Source organism: Tursiops truncatus, chromosome 8, assembly GCF_011762595.2.
Source record: "Tursiops truncatus isolate mTurTru1 chromosome 8, mTurTru1.mat.Y, whole genome shotgun sequence".
Taxonomy (NCBI): domain Eukaryota; kingdom Metazoa; phylum Chordata; class Mammalia; order Artiodactyla; family Delphinidae; genus Tursiops; species Tursiops truncatus.
In genome coordinates this window covers 104,401,971-104,422,594 of record NC_047041.1, presented here as the reverse complement: position 1 = coordinate 104,422,594, position 20,624 = coordinate 104,401,971, and the positions used below count along the sequence as shown (strand labels likewise).

At 58.7% G+C, this 20,624-nt stretch overlaps 1 long non-coding RNA gene across 4 annotated transcripts; it reads right to left on the bottom strand.

The window, feature by feature from the left end:
* Positions 1-11,346: 11,346 nt before the first annotated feature.
* Positions 11,347-20,424, bottom strand: LOC109548958 (uncharacterized). 4 transcript variants are annotated; one of them, XR_002175132.3, is made up of 3 exons: positions 18,084-20,382; positions 17,385-17,473; positions 11,347-16,502 (listed from the first exon to the last, which is right to left on the bottom strand). It is a non-coding gene; the product is annotated as an uncharacterized lncRNA (long non-coding RNA). The 4 variants fall into 4 exon arrangements; XR_012333641.1 differs by having other exon boundaries at positions 11,347-17,473; positions 18,084-20,424; XR_012333642.1 differs by having other exon boundaries at positions 11,347-17,473; positions 19,863-20,424.
* Positions 20,425-20,624: the final 200 nt, after the last annotated feature.

The window sequence follows — 20,624 nt, the reverse complement described above, 5'->3', positions numbered from 1 at the left end:
CACCCCCTGCGCTGCCCGGACCCCCGCTTGGCCCACCTCAGGGCCCTCCTGTCCATGTCAGGGGCCTGGGGTACCCGATGGCAGTGGCCGTCTGTCTCCAGGGGGGTCAGCAGAGCCTGGGAGTCTTGAACCCCTCATTTCACAGCCAGGGAAACTGGCTCCAAGAAGGAAACGAGTCCCTGAGGTCACAGTGCGGGCTGCCACGGGGACCTGGCTGTCCTCTCTCGGCGGGTGGCCTGGTCCCGCTCCCCCCACCCCCTAAGGGCCTTTGGAGACCGTGAAGGTGGCACTGAGGCTGTAAGTGGCCTGCAGGAAACTTCACTTTCTCACTGCACTGTGAAGTTCAGGGGTGATTCCCATGCTTCTGGTCTTGTGCTTTTCCCACAAGCCCTGGGGGAGGCAGGGAGGCAAAGTGGGCTGTGGGCCCATCACGGGGGTGTGAAGACTGAGGCTGGGAGGGGTCGGCTCAAGGTCACAGTGGGGAGGGGCTCAGTGGGGCAGCAGCCAGAGCTCTGGAGACCTAGCCCCACTCCTTATCCCGTCCCGCTCTCCCCGCGCAGGGACCCAGTGCCCGCACCATGCTCACGGGGCCCCTTCTCATGCGGGTCCCCCCCACCAGCTGGAGACCGAGGGCCACTGTGTCTCAGACCGGAGGTCATCGCCGCTGGGGGTCCAGGGGTGTTGGTTTATAAACCGGCCCCGTACGTGGAGGGCCAGGAGGAACGGAGGAGGAGGCAGCCACCCAGGACGGGCGGGTGGCAGGTGGGATAAGCAGGAAACTTACATGGGAAACTTGTCTCAGGTGCCGTCAGACCAGCAGATGGTCGTGTCCACACACCAAGTCTTGTCGTTCATGAGAGGCCTTAGCGGGCTTCAGTCACGTACTCCAGCCAGATGGTCTCAGTGCCACCTTGCTCTTCAAGGCCGCGTCCTTGGAACAGTTCCCGCTGTGGGAATGGTGGGCGGTACGTACATTCCAAGGACAGGGGACGGGCGAGGAGACTCCGATGCCCGGGTCCCGTTGGAGGGTCAGCTGGCGGTCATGTCCTCCTGATTACCTCCCCCATCAGAGGCCTGCATCCCCCCTGTGTCGGCCCACCGTGGTGGCCACCGTGGGTTCGCACCCATTAGCTGTGTGTTCCCAGTGCCGGAGCCCTGATGGGTGAGCACGCTGATCGCCCCGACAGGCTGCACAACACACCATTGTGCTGGGCCCACTTGGGGCGGGTTCGTTAGTGCCTCCGTCCGGGGGCTGCCCAGGGGGCCCGGACAACACCACGGACGGCTCTGTGAAGCTCCCTGGCCTTCCTGCGGGGCTGGACAAAAGCCCCTTCTCTGCGCCCTCCTGCTGCCCTGGGAGAGGCCATGGGTACGATGCCCACCTTGGGGGTTGGAGGGGCAGCTGACGGCTTCCCGGCATGGCCTGCTGCAGCCCAAGAGGCCCGGGCTTGAGGGTCAAAGCGGCTCGAGCGCCCACTGGCCGGGCCTTGGGGTTGGTTAACCTCTGAATCTCAACACTCACTCCCTCCTGCCCCGATCAAGGGGCCCGGACCCGGACCTCACCACGAGGCAAGCCCACGAGGTGCTGCGTGGTCATGCTCATGAACGCCGTCTCGGCCAGGGGAGCACGGGGTCACGGCGCTCTGTGAAACTCACAAGCAAAGCTTCCTGAGCGAGGGACCAGGCCAGGGAGGGGGAGGGTGGAGGCCCGCACTGCGCTCCAGCATCAGTAGGGAAGGGGGGCCCAGGAAGACCCTCACCTGGGCACTGGGCAGGGGCTGGGGCCCTGTCTGGGAGGCTGAGGGGCTGCGGACAAACGCCCTCCACGTCCTAGCCTCAGTTTCCCCCCGCAGGGTGCTCTTCTCTGAGGCTCTTCTGTCTGGACCGTCAAAGGGAGCTGGGAAGGCAGGGGGCACAGCTGGCTGCCAGGCTGTCTCTGCGGGGAGGGGCCCGGGAGATGGGGGGCACCAGAGCTTCTTGGGGTGGGCTCTGACAACATTCCGTCTGACCTGGATTTCTGCCCCTGGCTCCCCCTTGGGGTGCACCAGGAGATGTGGCACTGTGAGCCATGGGCAGTGGGACCCCGAGAGGAGACCCCAGGGCCAGCACGCGGGGGACGACAGAGGACGAGGCCGACAGTGCCGTCCTCCTGGCCCTGCCCCGCGTGGGCCTCGACATCCCGTCCTCGAGAGGAGGCCCAGAGAGGTGAGCGGCTTCGCCGAGGCCCGAGGCCGACCCGGGAGGGACGTCTCTGTGCTCAGGACAGCTTGGACGCCGCTCGCCGGGTCCCCGCTCCTTCCAGCGTCCCGCCTGGTCCCTCTCCCGTCCTCTGCTGGCCCTTCCCTCCCCCTCCTGTTCTCTGCCCGCTCCAAGGGCCGCACCCAAGCCTCAGGGACACGGCGGTGCTCGGCCTCCAGCATTCCTGCCCTGTTTTCATTCAGGGGACGTCCCCCAAAATACCCAGCCCGCTGGAGGCAGCAGCAGCCTCGGAGGCCCCTTGGGAATGCACTTGAAAGCCTTGGCCGGGCCGAGGCCTCCAGGGCCGCCAAACCAGCGGCTGGCGGGAGGGCGTTCCAGGGACGAGCCGGCGGGGAGGACAGGGGCGGCAGGACAGGCCAGGAGGGAGACCTCAGGAATGTGGCGTCGCGGTGCTGACACTCACACTTTCCTGCTGCCTGGCTCCCCGCTCGCGGGGACAGTGGGGCGGGGCTGGGAGCCCGGGCCAGGGGACACAGCCAGGCGGAGGTCCCGCGGCTGGCTGGGGTCCGGAGCCCTGCCGTGGAGCCCAGGCTTCCCATCCCCTCCCGGGGTCCTTCCGACCGGCCGGAGCAGCCCCCGGCGCCTGCCCCGCAGGCTGTGCCCTGCCTTCTCATCCGCAGGGAGCCTTCACAGGATGGCCCGGGAAGGGCAGGTGCTTCTCTGGGCCAGGTGGGCAGCTGGACATCGTGGTGCTCGGAGGCCGAGGGCGGCGGCCACTGTGGGCCAGCTGTGGCCTGGCTGTCCGGTGGGTGCCCCCCTCCCAGCCACCAGAAGCCAGCCCAGTATCTGGCTCTGAGATGGGCTGAGTGGGGTTAGGGGCACAGGTCCCATCCCGGGCAGGATCGCTTCCCAAAGCTGTGTTGCCACCCGAGTCACCAGCGGTGACAGTCACATCTTCGGCAGCAGACTTAGGTGACCCAGTGGTTCTCATGGGAGCTACACGCCCGGAGTGAGAGCCCGGACCTCAGCCTGGGAGGCCCGGAGCCACGTTACTCTGCGCAGAACTTTCCCCCTCTCTGGGCCTCAGTTTCCCCACCTGTCACGTGCCTGCCTGTGTGGCTAAGAAATGGGTCCCCGGTGAGGGTCCCGATGCCTCTGGAAACTCAGACAGCACCACCCTGATGCAGGGGGCCTGGCGAGCTCCACGCTGGGCTGGGGATGTACAGCAGAGCCTAAAGAGGGGACCGTAGCACGCTGTACCCTGCAGGTGGGTCCGGGAGAGCCCGGCAGCTTCAGGGAGGAGAGCGGTCAGCACGTGGCCCCAGAGGGAGACCCCATTGGCCCCGTGGCCCGCTCACAGACGCCAGCTTGCCTCCTGACCTCAAATATTGGCTCTGGTAGGTGGAGGGGTCAGCGGTGCGGGCCGGGCAGCGGGCGCCGGTCAGTCTGCTTCTGAGTCACCTGATGGAGGTGCCGCAGGGGCCAGCCTCCGCCCCCTGTGCTTCCCTGGGGACACCTCTGCAGGAGCAGAGTCTGCTGCAAAAGCCTGCCCACTTCCCTGCGACCCCCTCCGAGGGTCCCACCTCATCAGCAGGGACCTGGGGTGAGGGGTGGAGACCCCACGGCTCCTCTGGCATCTGGGATAAATATTTGTCAAATGAATGGTATTGAAGCCCAGCCGGTTCAGCGGCACCACCGGTCCCAACACCAAGACCCCCCTAGCCCGCAGCTCATTTGTTCTCTCGTCCCGGTAACCTTGACAGAGGAGCGTGGAGGCTTGGACCCTTATGGGTCTGGGTTATTCCCGGCTGCTTCATGTTCTGGGGGCCCTCAGGAGAGGCCCTTTACCCCTCTGACCCTCTGTTTTCTCATCTGTGAATGGGCATCTGTCATACCACCTATTTGCTTGGAGGTCAAGTAAGATCCTGTGCCCGGCGTGAGCAATGCCTGGCGCAGGGGACCTGCCCGTGAACGCTCCTTTGCCTCCCCTGTCCTTGCTATCCCACAGCTGGCCCAGGACAAGACGGGGGCTCCGGGATTTGGGTACAACCTTCTTTCTCAAGTCGCTCCCAGTCAGCCATGGGAGATAAGACGTGGACGCAAATCCCTGCAAATCACGCCACAGTGGAAGATTCTTCCCACTCAGAACAGAGGAGCCGGCAGTACCCTCGGGCACTGCGGAAGGCTTCACGGAGGAGGTGACCTGGAGGAGGCCGAGTCTGAGGTTCGACCCAGCAGGTCAAGGACAACGAATGCACAGACCGCAGAGGCTGCAGGAGCCCCGGGACCGCTCCCGGCCACGCCCCCTCTGGCTCAACGTCCAGCAACAGTGTCGCCAAAACCACACAGGGCTGGCCCACCTGCGGAGCTGGAGGGCGCCCTCTTCTCTTCGCAGAAATTGCCAGGTCTTTCTTATTGCCTGAAACACTCACATCCCTCACAGTGATGTTTAAAAAGTGTTCCATGGTCAGGAAGACTTTATGAACATACCTTAGGTAAATACCCCCGGGAGGTTGGAATCAGTAACTTTGTTCTTCAGTTGGGACAATGGCTAGATCATTCTTTATCTATTGATTTGTTAATATATTGTTGGATTCATTGGTTCATTCATTCATTCATTCATTCACTCATTCATTCCTCAGCAAGTGTGTGCAGAGACTAAAACTCTGCTGGAAATGGACAAGGAGTAGGTGTTTGGGGCTCTGGCCTGAGGGTGCGGCCCAGGGGCATCGGGAACCCAGCTCTTACTAGCCCCACCTGCACAGGCCCTTGGGCCCATTCGCTCCCTTCTCAGAGCCCTGGGGTCCCCATCCCTGGGCAGCTGGAAGGGCAGCCTGACACTGGGGGCCACGCCCCAGGGCCCCACTCGCTCACAGCTAACTAAGGGCCATATTGTGTGAGCATCTGCTTCCTGCTCCGAAGCCTGCAGAGCACAGGTGACACCCCGAGAGGCTCCTTCCTCGGAGACACAACAGGGCTGGGTGGCAGCACGCACGTGGGTGCCTGGTGTCCCCTCACTGTGTGCTCGGGAAACTGAGGCCCAGAGAGAGGCAGTGCGGAGTCCGCAGCGCCCCGAGCCCCAGCCCGCCCGCCCCCCGCGGGGCCCCGGCCTCGGCCGCCCCAGACAATGGTCCTTCTTTGAAGCGCCTCAGACAGAGCCCCGGTTTCCGGCCCCAGCCCACCGGGAAGCACCCGCCAGGCAGCTGTCTTCATCTGCTGCCCCGCCAGCCCGGCCGCCCGGGCCTTGGTTTACTGTCAGCTTCCTTGCCAGAAATGTGCTCGAACAAACGCTGTAAACAAACGGAACAATCGCAGACCATCACGCTCGGATTTCTCTCTAATGTGTATAAAATGGGGTGCGGCTAGGGCTGCCTGCTGAGGGCCGCGTCTGCGGCAGCCCAGTCGGGCGAAGCCCCCGCGGGCCTGGCTCTTCCCTGCCTCTGGAACCCCGGGCCCCTGCTCCAAGGCCAGAGACAAGCCCCGGGGCCTCCCGAAGGGCTCCTGGCGAGAGGGAGCCGGGGTGAGAACGCGGGGCCTTCCCACTGAGACGGTTTCTTGCTTCATTTAGCAAACACGGCCCTGGTGCTGATTACGCCCCTGACAAACGTCTGCCTTTTCATCCTCACAAAACCTACGCTCTAGGGACTATCATTATGTCGTCTTATAGAGAAGGAAACTGAGGCACAGAGAGGTTAGGTAACAGGTCCAAGGACACACAGCTACTGAGTGCAGGAGCTGGGATTCCATCCCAGACGTGGGCCCCAGAGCACCCATCTTGCTGGAGGGACGCTTGGGAAGAGGGACCGATGGACAGATGACCCAGAGTGCTGATGAACAAATGAAGGGTCCTCCAAACCATGGCCACGAATGGCTGTCCTCCCGCACACGGTCCTGAGGCTCGCAGTGTGTTTGCTGGGCCTCAGGTGTGCAGTCAGAACCAAGGCTCTCTCCTTGCATGGACCTTGGAGGGGTTTGGGATCTTTGCTGACACCTGGACCTCGGGTTCCAGCCTCCAGGACCGGGAGACAATGTACTTCTCTTTCTCAGCTGTCCGTCTGCGGTACTTTTTGTTACAGCAGCTACAGGGACTAAGACGGTGATCGCCGTGCTCTTTCCAGGAACACCCTGGGTTGAGGGGTGAACCCCTGGACCAAGGGAGCCGGGGAGGGGGCAGTCTGGTGTCGTCTCAGAGCGGGGCAGGTTTTCAGGTCTGTCATGCATGGCTGGGGCAGGCTTTGGCTCCTGACTGGGGCCTGTCTAAAGAGTAAGGTCAGGCTCATTTCCATATTTTGTGTTACAGATACAATCCGGCAGACACAGGGAGTTATTCGCTCAAAGGTTACCGAGCACATACTATGTCTCCGGCACCAACCAATGTGCCTCTTTCAACAGTGTTGAGAACCTAAACTATGTAAGTCAATCAATACATTTTCCTCCCTCCCTCCCCCCCTTCCTCCCTCCCTCCCTTCCTTCTTTCCGTTCACTCATCCATCCAGTGGAGGGTGGCTTTCAGAGAACTTTCAATTTTCCCAAGATTAGAACATTCAGGGAAGAGGAAACAGAAAGTCCAAGAAGATCCCTGCAGATCTGTCCGAGGAATTTTTTCTCCAGCCTATCAAGGGGACACGGACGACATGGGCTTGGGCTCTGGGTGACTGTGACTGCTGCAGCCCCATACCCAGGGGGCCTGAGCGCCTCTCTAGCCCACTTTGGACTCCTGGGAACTCTCCCTGGTACGCTCGCTGGGTCCTGGGATGCACTTGGGGTCAAACCTGCGGAAGGGCTTGAGCCGGCAGTGGGACCGGGCTGCTGGTTCCAGCCTGGGCCTGTGGTGTGGCCTGGCATGCCACCTCCCAGTCCCCTCCTCTGCCCGCCCCTGGGAGAGAGGCAGACAAGGACTCCTCCCTGCCAGATAAAGCCATTGATTCAGACTCGAGTGGAACCTCCGGACAGGGGAGCCCTCGCCTGAAGGGGCGTGATGGGGACTGTGGACGTTCACTAAGCACCGACCGGGTGCCCAGCTGACAGCCGGGGAGGAGAGTCAGCTGCCGACTTTGTCCTCGAAGTTCAGAGGTAGCCACACCTGGATACTCCTGGAGCTGTAACTCGGGGGAGATAGAGTACAGCCTCAGTAGAGAGGCCAGGGCAGGCGGCGTGGGAACCCAGGGGATGGTAGGGTCACCCCAGCCGAGACATCTGAAGAGGTTTCCTGGAAGAGGTGTTCTGTGCTGGGCCCACAGGCTAAGAAGCCGGGCAGGAGGTGGTGGCTGGGTGGGGACACAGCACAGGCAGAGATTTGGAGGTGGGAGAGCCAGGTTGAAGCAGGGTAGGTCAGTGTGGGCGTTGAGGGCGGGAGGCTGGGGTCGAGAGCCATGCCCGCTGGGCACGGGCCAGCCAGGCCAGGAGCGGAGGACTGAGGCCATGCTGGGCAGAGAACTGGCGCCGTCTCCCTCCTGGCTTCTCCGAAGCCCCTCTTACCCCAAATGTGAGCTGCGGGGCATTTTCTGATTGTAAAATTGACACCTGTTTATTGCGAAAACAATCAGAACCGTTGAAGAGTGTTGGCTGGGGAATACACATCCTCCACCAAGCCTGCCCAGAAATAATCCCGGTTAACATTGTGACGCAATTCCTTCCAGTCTTTTTTCTGTTCTCCTGCGGGCAAACTTCCCTGCTGGGTTTTCATTCCACTGTATTATTTCGTAACTTCTTATTTTTCATGTAAAAACATGTTATGATATCTTGCCATCCGATTGCTTTTTTAAGCACCTTTTTGAAAAGGTAAAACGTATCCATTTGGGATGGAAAGATCCTAACCCAACCCAAACCACAGTGAGAGGCAGTTAGGATGGGGAAGGGTGGTCCCCAGGGGTTCCCAGGAGCTCTGGGCTCAGTGTCGGGGTGGACGCCACCAGGAAGGTGTTCCAATATCTCTTGGGAAACCAGGCAGCAACATCCTAGCATCCTGTTTCCCTTCCTGCAGGGTCAGCTCTCAGCCACTCTTGGGACTTCAGTTTATCTGATCACGCCCTGCAGGGTGGCCTCCCCCAGCGACCTCCTACCTCCTCCCCCGCCCCCTCCCCCCGGTTTATTTCCTTCAGAGGAGTTGCAGTTTATTAGTTATCAGTTCCCAGCCGCCCCCTCGCAGGAGCATCCCAGGGGGAAGGGAATTGTGCCGGGTCCGGAGCAGGTGCTGGTCAGCCAGGTGTCGAATGAATCCCGCTGCGCGGCCCCTGTGCTCAGGAGGGCCCTGCCCTTGGTTTAATGCTCTGATCATTTTGGAACAAAGGTCCTGCCTTCTCATTCTGCGCTGCCTCCACACACGATGCTGCCAGCCCTGCTGTTGGCCGTTCAAGTCTGGGCTGCTTAGCAAGGTGGCTTCTCGGGGTCCTCCCGCCGAGGAGGGCGCCTCCCTGCTCTGGGCTGACCCTTCCCTGGCCCGGGGTCACCCTGCTGCAGTCTGGGGTGGCTGGATCCTTGTCGTTCTGACCCGTGGCTCCCTGAGCTAGGTGAGGGCTGGGGTAGGGTGGGGGTCTTCCTTTCAGCTCTTCCTGGGTGCAGACCAAAGTGAGATAGGTCAGTGGGCCCCTCTCCTGCCTTGGGGTCTCGGGCATCGTGGTCCTGTGCAGGGAAGGGGTGGAGTGGTGAGACCTGAGTTCTGGGTCCATGGGCCTCTAATGCACCATGTGACCTTGGGAGAATCCTTGAACTTCATCTGGAAAAAATGACCTGTTGCAGAGTTCCAACGCAAGAATGGATGAAGGATACATTGTAAACTGTGAAGTGCTACCTGCGTCCCAAAGGCTGGGGGAGGGTCGGAAGGCACTGTGAACCTAAACCGCTTTGCAGAGAGCGAAACAGTCCGGGCGAGGCAGGAGTTCTTACTTGGTCCCCACGGACACTTCTCCAGAACGTTCTCCAGGCGAGTCCCTGCCTCGCCCCTGCAGCATCAGCAGAGGGACCCCGGGCCAGAACCCAGGACCCCTCGGATGTGTGGATGCCCGCAATGTGCTTCCCCGAGGAGCACCCCCGTGGCCTAATTTGAGGAAACAATGGGCCTCAATCCATATTAATGATCCTCTGGGGACCCGCTTGGCGCCTTTGTCTTTGGTGTGCACTGGCTGTCATCAGCGGGGCTCTGGGGGCTCTGGCCTAATTTGGAGGGACAGGTTTTATCATCACCCTTGATTCGGGTGGCCCAATCTGACAGGCCTACGACCTCCTGTGTAGAAGGACTACGTCAGAGATGGCCTTCTCCCCAAGCGGCTCAGCCTGGAGGTCCGGGGAAGAGGGAGGGGGAGCACGGGGCGAAGCAGGGGCCGCAGCCAGCCCCCTGGGGCAGGCCCACACAGGATCCAGGAGAGGAGGGCGCTGCTGATTGGACCAGAGAGTGGCGGGGGCGCAGGTGCCCCCACCCGGGCACATTTTCCAGCCACGCACTAGCAAGCCAGGGGACCGCCAGGGCCAGGGCTAGGCTCCTGGGAGGGGCCGGGCAAGAGCGCGGGGGCCTGGCTCCTGGGAAGGGGGAGGGCAGCATTTGGCCGGCTCCTGCCTGAAATCCCCGAGTGAAGTGTTTGCACGTTTGGGCCATGGCTTCCTAACTGTACATGTGAGCGTCTGACAGGTGCCAGCACGTGACAGGTATTCCCTGTTTACTTCCCTCGACCACAGGAGGATGCCAGACTGCTGTCCCTACATTCCAGGTCAGGAGGTGCACTTGAGGTCATAGGGCTGGAGAGGGTCAAGCTGAAGAGACAAACCCAGGGTCCAGCACTGAGTCCTGCGACCTGGCCTTGCCCACCCAGAGTCCACCGCAGCTCCCTGGGTCTGCACATGTGGCTGCCGTGTCCACTTCCTGGAAGATTTGAGTCTAAGTGCTGGCTGTGGACTGAATGTCATGTCCCCCCATTCATATGTTGAAGCCCTGACCCCTAGTGCGATGGTATTAGGAGACAGGGCGTTTGGGAGGTGATCAGGCCATAAGGGTGGGGCCCTGTGATGGGATCAGTGCCCTTACAAGAAGAGACCAGAGAGCTTGCCTCTCTGTCTGCTCTGCCCTGTGAAGACATGATGAGAAGACTCCTATCTGCAAACCAGGAGGCTGACTCTCTCCAGACACTGGATCTTGGATTTCCAGCCACCAGAACTGGGAGATACAAAAGACCCCCGGTCTGTGTATTCTGGTGTGGCATTCGGTGCTAAGACAGTGTTTCATTTGGGAGGTGATCCCAGTACACGTCAGAGGGGGGTGGAGCAGGTGTTCTACTGGGTAGGGCTGGGCTAGCAGACTAGGCTCCAGGTCTGTTCAAGGACCCCATCCTCCTTGGGCCAGTGGGCCACCTGGGCCCCTTCTCGTGTGCTGGTGGAAGCTTGGTGCAGGGACACCCAAACCTCTGCTCATCCCACGGTGCGGCCTTGCCTCAGCGGGGAAGGCATATCCTGCCCTAGGGTAGCACATTCAAAGCCGCATGGCAGAGGGTGTGGAGACCGGGATCCATGGGGCAGTTACCACGGCATCCTCCTGATTTCCTGTTTGCTTTCAGGACAAACTCCAATGTTTCACCGAGGCCAGTGAAGCCCTGGACCATACTGCTCTGGTCTCTTCTTCCCTCATCCGGCTGCCCCATCCCTGCACACGGGCTCTTGTCTCCCCTCTCCTTCAATGGGGTTCCCACCTCTTCCAGCTTCCTGCCCAGGGGCCCCATCCTCCAGGAAGTCTTCCTGGACCCAGGTCCGCAGCTGGGGCTCCCCTTTGTACCTCCATCTTAACTTCTGCCATCTCTCCCTCCATACCCTCCTGACACGTACCCGTGCCATCTCTTCTATTGGATGACAGTCTCTCAAGGTCAACAAATGTGTCATTACCCTTCTCACCCCCAGGACCCAACAGAGTTCCTGCCACATAGGAGGTGCACCCCCAAATAATGGAGGGATAAACGGATGAAGGAGACGAATGGACCATACCTGTTGTGGCGTTTTCTGACCAAGAAGAAAGGCAGTCTGTACAAAGATGTTCAGCTGTCTCAGCCAGAACTCCTTTTGCTTGCTTCCCAGTCCTATGCCCGCCCTGGGGGTGGAGACCCAGAGGGAGAGAAAAATGGTCCCCATCCAGAAATCATTGTTAAAGATGACGCCGTGCCCCCAACCCAGCGAGACAATCGAGTGTTGTTTATTTGATTAATTTAGTTCATTTCAATTCAGTTCAGTTCATTCAATTCAGCTCATTTCACTCTCATCCCGTCCAGCTCAGCAAGTGCTTTCTGAGTACCTCGGAGGGGTACTCGGAGGGGTGGTGGGCTAGCCTGGCCCTGTGTGTATCCTGGGATACAGGAAAGTGGGGCCCTGGGGGCCGGGGCTCAGAGTTGGCACTCTGCTGCTTCCACCACATCCTGTTGGTCAAAGTAAGTCACCGCTGGTCCGGATTTAAGGGGTGGGGAGACCCGCCCCCTTCTTGATGGGAGGTGCTGCCGTCTCCCATCACCAAAGGCATGGTGGTGGGTGTTGGTACCCAGTCAACCACAGGATACAGAGAATTGCCAGGAGGAGGTGGCAGTTTGGGGGTTTCCCACCTGCCCTGTCACCTCTGCGCTGTGACCTCAGCACCTCCCAGCCTGCACGTGGCCTCACTGACCCCATTTTTCGGGCAGGGATGAAGCTCTAAGAACATGCCCTGTCCTGGTGCCAAGGCTTAGGTCCCACACTGGCTGAAAGGCTCTGTCGTGGTTCCAGGTCCCCCAGGAGGAGGATTCCCGGTAGGTGGGTCCTCAGGGGAGGCGGGGGCCTCCCCGTCCCAGCCCACTGCTCCTGGGACGTGAGGTTCACGGGGGTGCAGCCAGCCTGGCTCCAGGCCTCGGTCAGTTGGGGTGATCTCTGAGGCCTCTCTGCCTAGCGGGCTCTGCAGCCACCGGTGAGGGACCGAAATGCCACAGCCGACAGCATCGGGGGTGACAGCTGACAGCAGGTGACCGCTCAGACCAAGCGAAGTGTACTGGAGCAGGGCCACGGCTTTGGGCTCTCTGGTTGACCCCCAGTTTCCCAGCAGGCTCACATATGAGTGTGTGAGTCCAGCCTCACTGGCCAGGCAGGGGCAGGCCTGTGATGCTCTGGGAGCCATGCTTTCCTCCGGCCCAGGTCCCCGAGAGCAGGGCAGCCTCGCCGGCCAGCGACCATGTGATTGCACGGGGCAGCCGTCCCAAGGGCTCCGTGCCGGGTGCCGTGCCGAGCTGTCCCGTCTAGAATTGGTCATCGTTTTGGAACTGGGGCTGCATTTTCATTTTGCTTCGGCCCCTCCGGCTACGTAGCCAGTCGTGCTGTGAGGGCTGTGTCAGGTGGGACCCAAGCTGCTGGCAGACTCCCCTCCCCCAACCCCCTGGAAGCCACAGGTAGTAGCACCCCCTTACCCACCCATTAAAGCACCGGGCAAAGGGGCAATGAATGAATTGCGAGGGAAGGGATGGACGAGTGAGTGGTGAATGGACACCAGAACAACGTAATCAGCTGGACTGGGCTTTGCTAACTATGCACTTCCAAGTAAAGGGCTGTAGGATTCAGACCTATGGGAGCTGCCACTTGTCTGTCCCGGGCCTGGCAGGGCAGAGCCCCATCTGGTTGCTGACAGTGCCTAAGGAGACCCCGCTTGCCCCTCCAGCATCCCTCCCCCAACCCGCCCCGGTGCCCACCCTGCCCCAGCCCTCCAGCCCCCCTGGTAGCCCCCAGACCGACTTGGGGAGGAGGGGACGGCCACCAGCCCGGCCGGCCAAGTGTCCCCGTGGGGCAGGTGGCGTGGTGGCGCCCTGGCCGTCCGACGCGGACAGCTTTCCTCCCGGCCGAGGGGCCTGAGAAAGCGTGGGGACGGCTTTATCCGGGCTGCAGCTCGAGCAGCCTCCTGAGAAGTATTGACAGAGCATTACTCAGACTGACACATTCTGTTTCCCTCGGGCGCGGACAATGAGGAAGAGCCAGTTAAGGATATGGCTCCGGCCTTGTGCGCGGCTGAAGGTTTTTTGAGAAAAATGTAATAGATGACAATAGAGCAGTTTGTCGCGGTCGAGGGCATCGCGGACGGGGCCGGAGCGGCGGCTTCATCATCACTTATGATGAGAGGAGATTTACTGCCTTCTTTCTTCCCTCTGTCAGGGAGAACAATGTCGGGGGAAAGCGGAGGTTCCCCATTATAAATCACCATAAGCCCCATGGAAATCCCTCCCCACCCCGGGGTGTGAGCGGGCAGACGCTGAGCTCTCGGCCGGCTCGGGCCGCCTGGACGGCGGGCGGGCGGGCGGGCGCAGGGATGCTGCCCGGGCCCCCACCCGTGGGAATCAAGGCTCCAAAAGGCTCTGATCTCCACCCCGAGAAGCAGGCACATGCCACGGAGAATGAGAAAGGCGAGGCCTGCCCACCCCTTCAATTAGAGGAAGGGGAGCAGAGACACAGGGGTGCTTGCAGCTCCATCCTGGGCCCGGCGGGGGGGGTGTCTCGGTGGGTAGGGGGGCGACTGAGGGAACTTTGTGCAGCTTAGCGTGTCCTAGATGGTGCGATCAGGAAGGCCCGCTGGGCTTTACCTCGGCCTGCATCTTACAAAGAGAAAATTAAAGTCCAGAGAGGGGCGGACACCTGCCCAGGATCACACAGCAGTTTGGTGGCAGAGCTGGCCAGGGCTAGGATCCGGGCCTCCTGCATCCAAGCCCACTTCCCGCGGGCTAGGGAGCCCCGCCCTCGCTAAAGCGCCGCTGGTTCCAGAAATGCCAAGGGATCCCCAGCAGCTTCCCTCTGTGTAGGGGTCTCCTAGTTCCCTCCCAGCAGCCTCACCTGGTGAGCAGGGCAGCTGCTTCTTCTCCCATCCCACTGCCCGGGAAAGACCTGCACCGACTTGCGCCCACACCAACAGGGAGGGGCAGGGCTGGACCTAGAACTGGGGGCTCCTGACCCCCAGGACTGACAGCAGGACCTCCCCAGCAGGACCAAAGACCACCCTTTGCCAAAAGACAAGACTTTGGGGATTTTAGAAAGGTAATCGGGTATGAATCCCATTCTATTATGCCACCCTCCCAGCGGGGGCCGGAGTGGTACCCCACTTTTAAATCTATGAAATGTAAGAATACCCACCTCGAAAGAGACAAAGATTTGACCGGCCAGGTGAAGTTTTGTTGCTGAAAATTGCAGGTCAATTTTTGATGCCAAGAACCGCATGAGGGAACCCGGATTCGGAGCTTCCTGGATTTCGGAACTTGGATCAGCGATGTGGGTCGGTATTCCTGTCGGCACAGCTGTTTATTCCCCGAAGCTCGACCCGCTGTGCTGCATTTCTGCCACTCGTCGGTGTCCCCCCACCCTGGCCCCCTGGCCTCTCAGACACACACAGGGCAGCCACCACTGTGTTTCCTGGTTTTCTTCCTGGGTATCTGATGGAAAATAAAATCTAGCCTCTGCTAACGACTGCCCTGTGGTCTTGCTGGAGCCCCAGTTACTCCACCTATAAAGTGGAGGTGATAACCGCACCCACCTCGCAGGGCTGCGACAGGATCAGAGGCAGTCAAGGCTTGGAACTCGTTGAGCGGCCAGCCTGGACCGCTCAGGAAACACTTTATTATTATTGTTGCTGTTTTGCATGGCCCCAGCCCGGTCACAGTGAATTCACCAAACAAACGCCTTCACGCTGCAGCCCCTCCCCAAGTCTGGAGGGGCTTCCGTGGGTCCCCAGTTTATTTCCCAGCCTTCTCTCCCCCTTCAAGCCTTCATACCCTCTGAGCTCCCGTCACTCCAAAGGTCCCTGTTCCCATCCCTCGTCTGTGAGTTCTGCCGCTCATATGTTCCCCTCAGCCTGGAATTCTTGTCGCCAGCCTCACGTGTTCTAGAACTTTCTTCCTCTATCAGGGAGCAGCCCACCTGTCCTCCCTGAGGGTGGCTCTCATGAACAGTCACTCAGGGTCCATGGTGTCCGGGGGGCAGGAGTGTCTCCGTATCCCTGTGGCACACAGGTTCTTGCAGTGGGGTAGGAGCAGGGCTGGGGGTGGCGTGTGTATGACAGAGTTTAAGGGCAGCCAACGCTGGCCAGGCACTCCCATCACCATCTTGAAACAAAGCACAGCCTGGGGACGTGTACACAGAGAGGGGGCACCAGCGGCATCACCTTTCAAGCAGATTAAGCCCCTTCTGGTGGTCTGCCCGCTGGCCACACCACCTCCCTCCTTCCCTTCCCCACCAGGCTCCAGCCGCTCTGGCCAAGCTTGGTCCCACTCAGGGATCTGGCCACCCAGAACCTTCCCAGGCCTGAGGTGTCGGCCCCATGAGGGTCTAGGTCTAATCTGCTCTGGGTGCGGTCCAGGCATGAAGAATCTTCAGAGCTCCCAGGTGATTCTCCCATGCAGCCAGGTTTAGAACCTTGGCTTCAGGTAAGCTGGATTACCTGTCCTCCGTGCAAAACCCGGGACTCAGAGTTTAGCAAGTGTCCAGCAGCAGAGAATTGGGGTGGCTTTCCCGTGGAACCCAGTCCCAGGGGATGGTGGGGAGGGAGGGCAGCCCCATAAGCCTCAAGGCTAAAAGGAAGGCGACCCATCTTGGAAAGGGGGTTCGCCAACGGCCATGGGGGTCCTCTAAAAATAATTCAGGCTCTGCTCCAAGCCCTGGTTAAATGGGCGATGAGACCCCTAATTTCACTCTTCAGGTGAACTTCTCCCAAAGCCGTTGTTCCACACACTTATTTCACGGCTTTGCTGGCAGAGAGCGTTCCCTGGGCAAAGCGGTTAAGGAGCTGGTGTTACCGGCCTTGAGCAGCCACCCCCACTCAGCGCCAGAGATGATCCTGCAACACCATTTTCACAAAGGCACGTGCAGATCGCCCCTGATTCTCTGGCCATAAAACTCTGCCTCCCAGATGCAGTGTTTTTCAGGAACTGGTTTCATGGAGCTGTGTTCTGAGAAAAGCTGCTGTCATCCTTCCTGCCAAGCCCAATTATTTAAAAAAAATCATTTCTTAAAACAATCTCCGGGCCAGTGCAAGTACAAGATCCAGCTTTGAACACTGAAACTGCCCCGTGAGCCTGCCGAGATAAAGTGGTTGAAACAGGTACCCACAGGTAATCAAGCAAGTTGAAACAGATTTGTTAACGCTCAGTTAGTGACACGTCGAAAGAAGTATGCTAAAAATGATGATTCCAGTTGCAGAAACATTGGATCTCTGTCCTTCTTCCTGACAGCAGTTAAATCCTAGGGCCAATCACCTTTTAAGGAGATTTCCAGCTGGTAACCAAATAATCACGTCACTAGAAGGGTTAATATTTTTGACACATCCGCAGCTCTGAAGACTGAATATGGCAAAATAATATAAGTCCATAGAAAATTACCAGGGACGTGAAAAAAACTATTGAAAAAAGAAATACAGGCTGCTAACAGATGCATAGTCTGGGTTATGCTGTCATAACAAACATCCCCCAAATTTCAGGGGCTTAAAGCTATAAAAGTTTATTTCTTGCTCATGCTACCCGTCAAGTGGAAAGCAGCAGGGTCTCTGCTCATTGTCAAAATCACTGGGGGAAAGGGTGGCAGAGGAAGGGTATAGAGACCCTGGCTCTCAGGATTGCATCCATGGGAAGTACAAGCTCTCCCTGAGCCCAGGAGGACAAACCCACCATGTGTGAACAACCCCACCATAGACCATCACCATGAAAAAAAATGCAAATCAGCGGCAACATGGATGGACCTAGAAATTATCATACTAAGTGAAGTCAGGCAGAACAAGACGAATATCCTATGATATCACTTATATGTGGAATCTAAAAAAAAACCCTACAAATCAACTTATTTACAAAACAGAAATAGACTCACAGACATAGAAAACAAACTTCTGGTTACCAAAGGGGATGGGGGAGGGATGAATTAGAAGTACGGGATTAACGGACGCACACCACTATACACAAAATAGATAAACAACAAGGATTTACTGTATCGCACAGGGAACTATATTCAGTATCTTGTAATAACCTAGAATGGAAAAAAATCTGAAGCTGTACACCTGAAACTAACACAATATGATAAATCAACTATAGTTGAATAAATAAAATAAATTTTTTTAAAAAAAATGCAAGTCAGAACAACAGGGAGACTTAACGCAATTGTTTGCCAAAGATTACAAAAACAAAAGCAAACGTGAACTAAAGCTTGCCGTTTCCCTTTCGGCAAACGCTCACCTTCTTTAGTGTACAGGGGTGTTTCATCCTCAATCAGGAGTTAGCAAACTACGGTTCCTGGGTCAAATCGGCTGCTTGCTTTTGCACAGCTGTGAGTGAAGATGGATCGTTAAATAATTTTTGATGCTTGAAAAACATTCAATTAAAAAAACATCAAAAGAAGAAGAATCGTTTGTGACACACGACAGCTACAGAGAATTCCCAGTTCAGTGTGCAGGGATGGGAACACTGACACGCCCCTGCGCCTACAGCTCCTTCCAACAAAGGCAGAGTTGAGTAGTCAGGGACCACGTGTGGCCCACAAGATCGAAAATATGGACGTTTGGGGCATATGCTCCAGGATCCCAGCAGAACTGGGGGTGGATCCAGAGACGGGTCTTGCAAACTTGTAGGTGATTCAAGAGTGCAGCCAAGTGTAAAGGGCAGGTTCCAAGGCAGTGCCTCCCACCCACTCACGGCGCACCTGAGCACTGCGGTTGGGTCCCATCTGCAAGGGGGGCAGGGGCTTTGTAGAACCTTGTGGGTATGGGGGTTGCAAGGTTTGCATTTAGCTATGCCCTACTCCTGCTGAGAAGCTGTGCTCAAACACAGCTTGAAGAAGCCTGGCCAGGAGACTGCTGCCTGCCTGTCTTCCCAGGCTTATCCCTTGCAGGAGGTCTTAGCCATACTACTATCCCCAGGGATACTTCAAGACATCACCTTGTGCAGGGATGTTGTCCCGCTGCTATGCCTGCAGGCATCATCAAGTCAATCTTGACAAGAAACTCCTCTTCTTTTTCACAAGTAGCTGTAGTCCAGCATCTCCCAAGCAGCTTGTCTGTTTTATCCTGCATGTCTCATTGACTGAATGGCAGAATGGTCTTCCCTTTTTGCATTGGCTGCCAGGGAGCTCAGAATCAAATTTGCCACTGTAGCCAGCAGCACATACAGAGGACCTCATGACATATATCTTGACCACTAACTCTACCTCTGTTTTGTCTTATGTGTCTCCCCCGTGTTTTCCTCACCGACTAAAAGTTACATTGCATTGTGCCCGCTCTGGTCCCGCCCGTCAGCCACCCGCAGGTTGGCCACTTCCCGTGCCTAGTCAGCAGAACTGCATTTCCCGCTGGCTGTGGTCTGCCTGGTCTCCCTGGCCTCCCAGACTCCTCAGTCTCTATACATCTCAGGCTCCACACTGCTTCCAGCCCTCGAGCCCCTCCTCCAGGAACCATCCTCGTTGCTACTAAAAGCTCTCAGGGTCACACAGATGACATGGTTTGTGGCTCTGTGGCTGCTGTGCACACCTCTTTCCTACCCCAGATGGTGAGGTCCTGGATAGCAGCAGCTCACTGCAGTGTCTGTGCACCTGCCCGGGCCCCCAGCTCAGGACTTACCTGACCTCGGGGGCCCCAAGGGCAGTCTGCAGGGCCTGCTCCCAGGCTCCGGAGTGGTTGAGACGCTGCGTCCCCTAAAGTTCTGCTCTGTCCTGGGGTAGGGCCTGTGGACAGTCTGGGCATCTCAGGATTGAAGGGGCTCCTGGAGGCGTGAGTCACACCAGTGTCCACAGGGCCACCATGAGGGCATCTTTGGTACGTGTTCTGAGTCAGTCTGGCTCACACCTGTGTTACCGACCAGGGCTCTTGGCCCCCTTAATCAATAGAAATGGATCAGAGGCCAGACGAGAGATTCAGGCAAGGCTGTACTGGGGCCCCTGGTGCAGCAGGAGGGTGCGAGAACAAGTAACAGGTTCCCTCGCTCACTTCCCGAGGGGGGGCAGCTGGTTCCTTCTATGGGGGCGGGTAGGGGTGTGTCCAGGGGTGACTTAGGGGGTTCGCCCAGCCCTCTGGTGATGCTGTGTGCAGCGGGCACGCGCAGTGCCCTGCTTTGCTAACGACACCCCGAGTGGCAGTCGGGTTTTTGGTCTCTTTGTATCTTCTTGTCCATAATTTGCCCCAACTGCGCATGCATGCAGTTATTTTTAGTCCCTTAGAGTTTCTCTGTATTTTGTTGCTCAAGGAGACGTTTGTCCGGGTGTCAGCACGGCAGCACCGCAGCCAAGGGTCCCAGGTCCTTGCCTGTCTCACAGAGGCCCCACCCCTTAGGAGCTGTGTGACTCTGGACAACCCCCTTCCCCTCCTTGAGCCCCCCTTTTCTCCTAAGCAGGATAGGTAAGAAGAGCACATCCCCTCTCAGGGAAGGAAAGAGACAGGGCATAAAAAGCACCACGAACCGGGCATCGCACGGCAAGCCCTCAGGAGACACCAGCTCCTGTTATCCCCAGGGGTCCCTGGGGGCAGCAGCCCATCCTCTGCTCCTTTAGAGGCTGGCCAGGCAGAGGCCCCTGGGGGACCCACACTCTGGGAGCCAGGTGAGAGGGAGCCGGCAGCCACAGATCGAGACATGAGCAGAAACAGGATCTGGAACCAGAGGCGAGCCACGGATTCCCGTTGGGCCCCTGCTTGCCCACCTGCCCAGTGGGGCCGCAGCGGGACTCACCTTGCAGGGTGCGGAAGCTGAGGTGGGAAGGCACGGGTACGCCTGTGGCACGTGCCCGCCCGAAAGGCGGCCGATGTGATGTGTAATGACGGGGGGTGGGGTCGCTCTGCGATTTCAGACTTCCCTCTCCCAGGCCCTCGTTCTACTCACCCCGTGGCCGGTGGGTTTCCAAGATCCTCCGGCCCAGCCTCCTCTTGGAGGACCCCAGCCTGGCGATTCAGAAGCCAGAGTGGACCCATTTCCTCTGCTCCAACTGGAGATGCGGGCTGGCCTGGCCCTGCGCTGTCAGCTGCTGGGACAGCTGGCTCCAGAGGGTGTTGCCGTGGAAACCCAGACTGATGTTCTCCTAAACAGCTGAATTATTTGTGGTTTCTCTGCCTAGTGTCCCAGCTGAGCAGGCCAGCACGGTGGCTGGGGGGTGGCGGTGGAGGCTAAGAGCAGCCTCTGGGAGGGAGCCCCCTTCTGGGGCCCTCAGGCCTGCCTTGGCCTCTCCGCAGGGAAATGATCCAAAGACACTGAGATTTTGGGAGAGGGAGGAAGGGTGTGACTGGAAAAAATGTGCTGAGGTCATCAGGTTTGCTTCCAAAAGCGCTTCTGTGGGAGGGTCTGGGGCCAACATACTCCTCTGGGGTTGCTGGGGGAGGCTTCCCTTTGCCGACGGTGCCCACTCCCAGCTCTGTCGCTGGCGCTCAGTGCCCGGAGGGCGCCCTGGGCCCATGTGCAGGACACAGGGCTGAGCCTGATTTTCTCAGCTCATCCCAG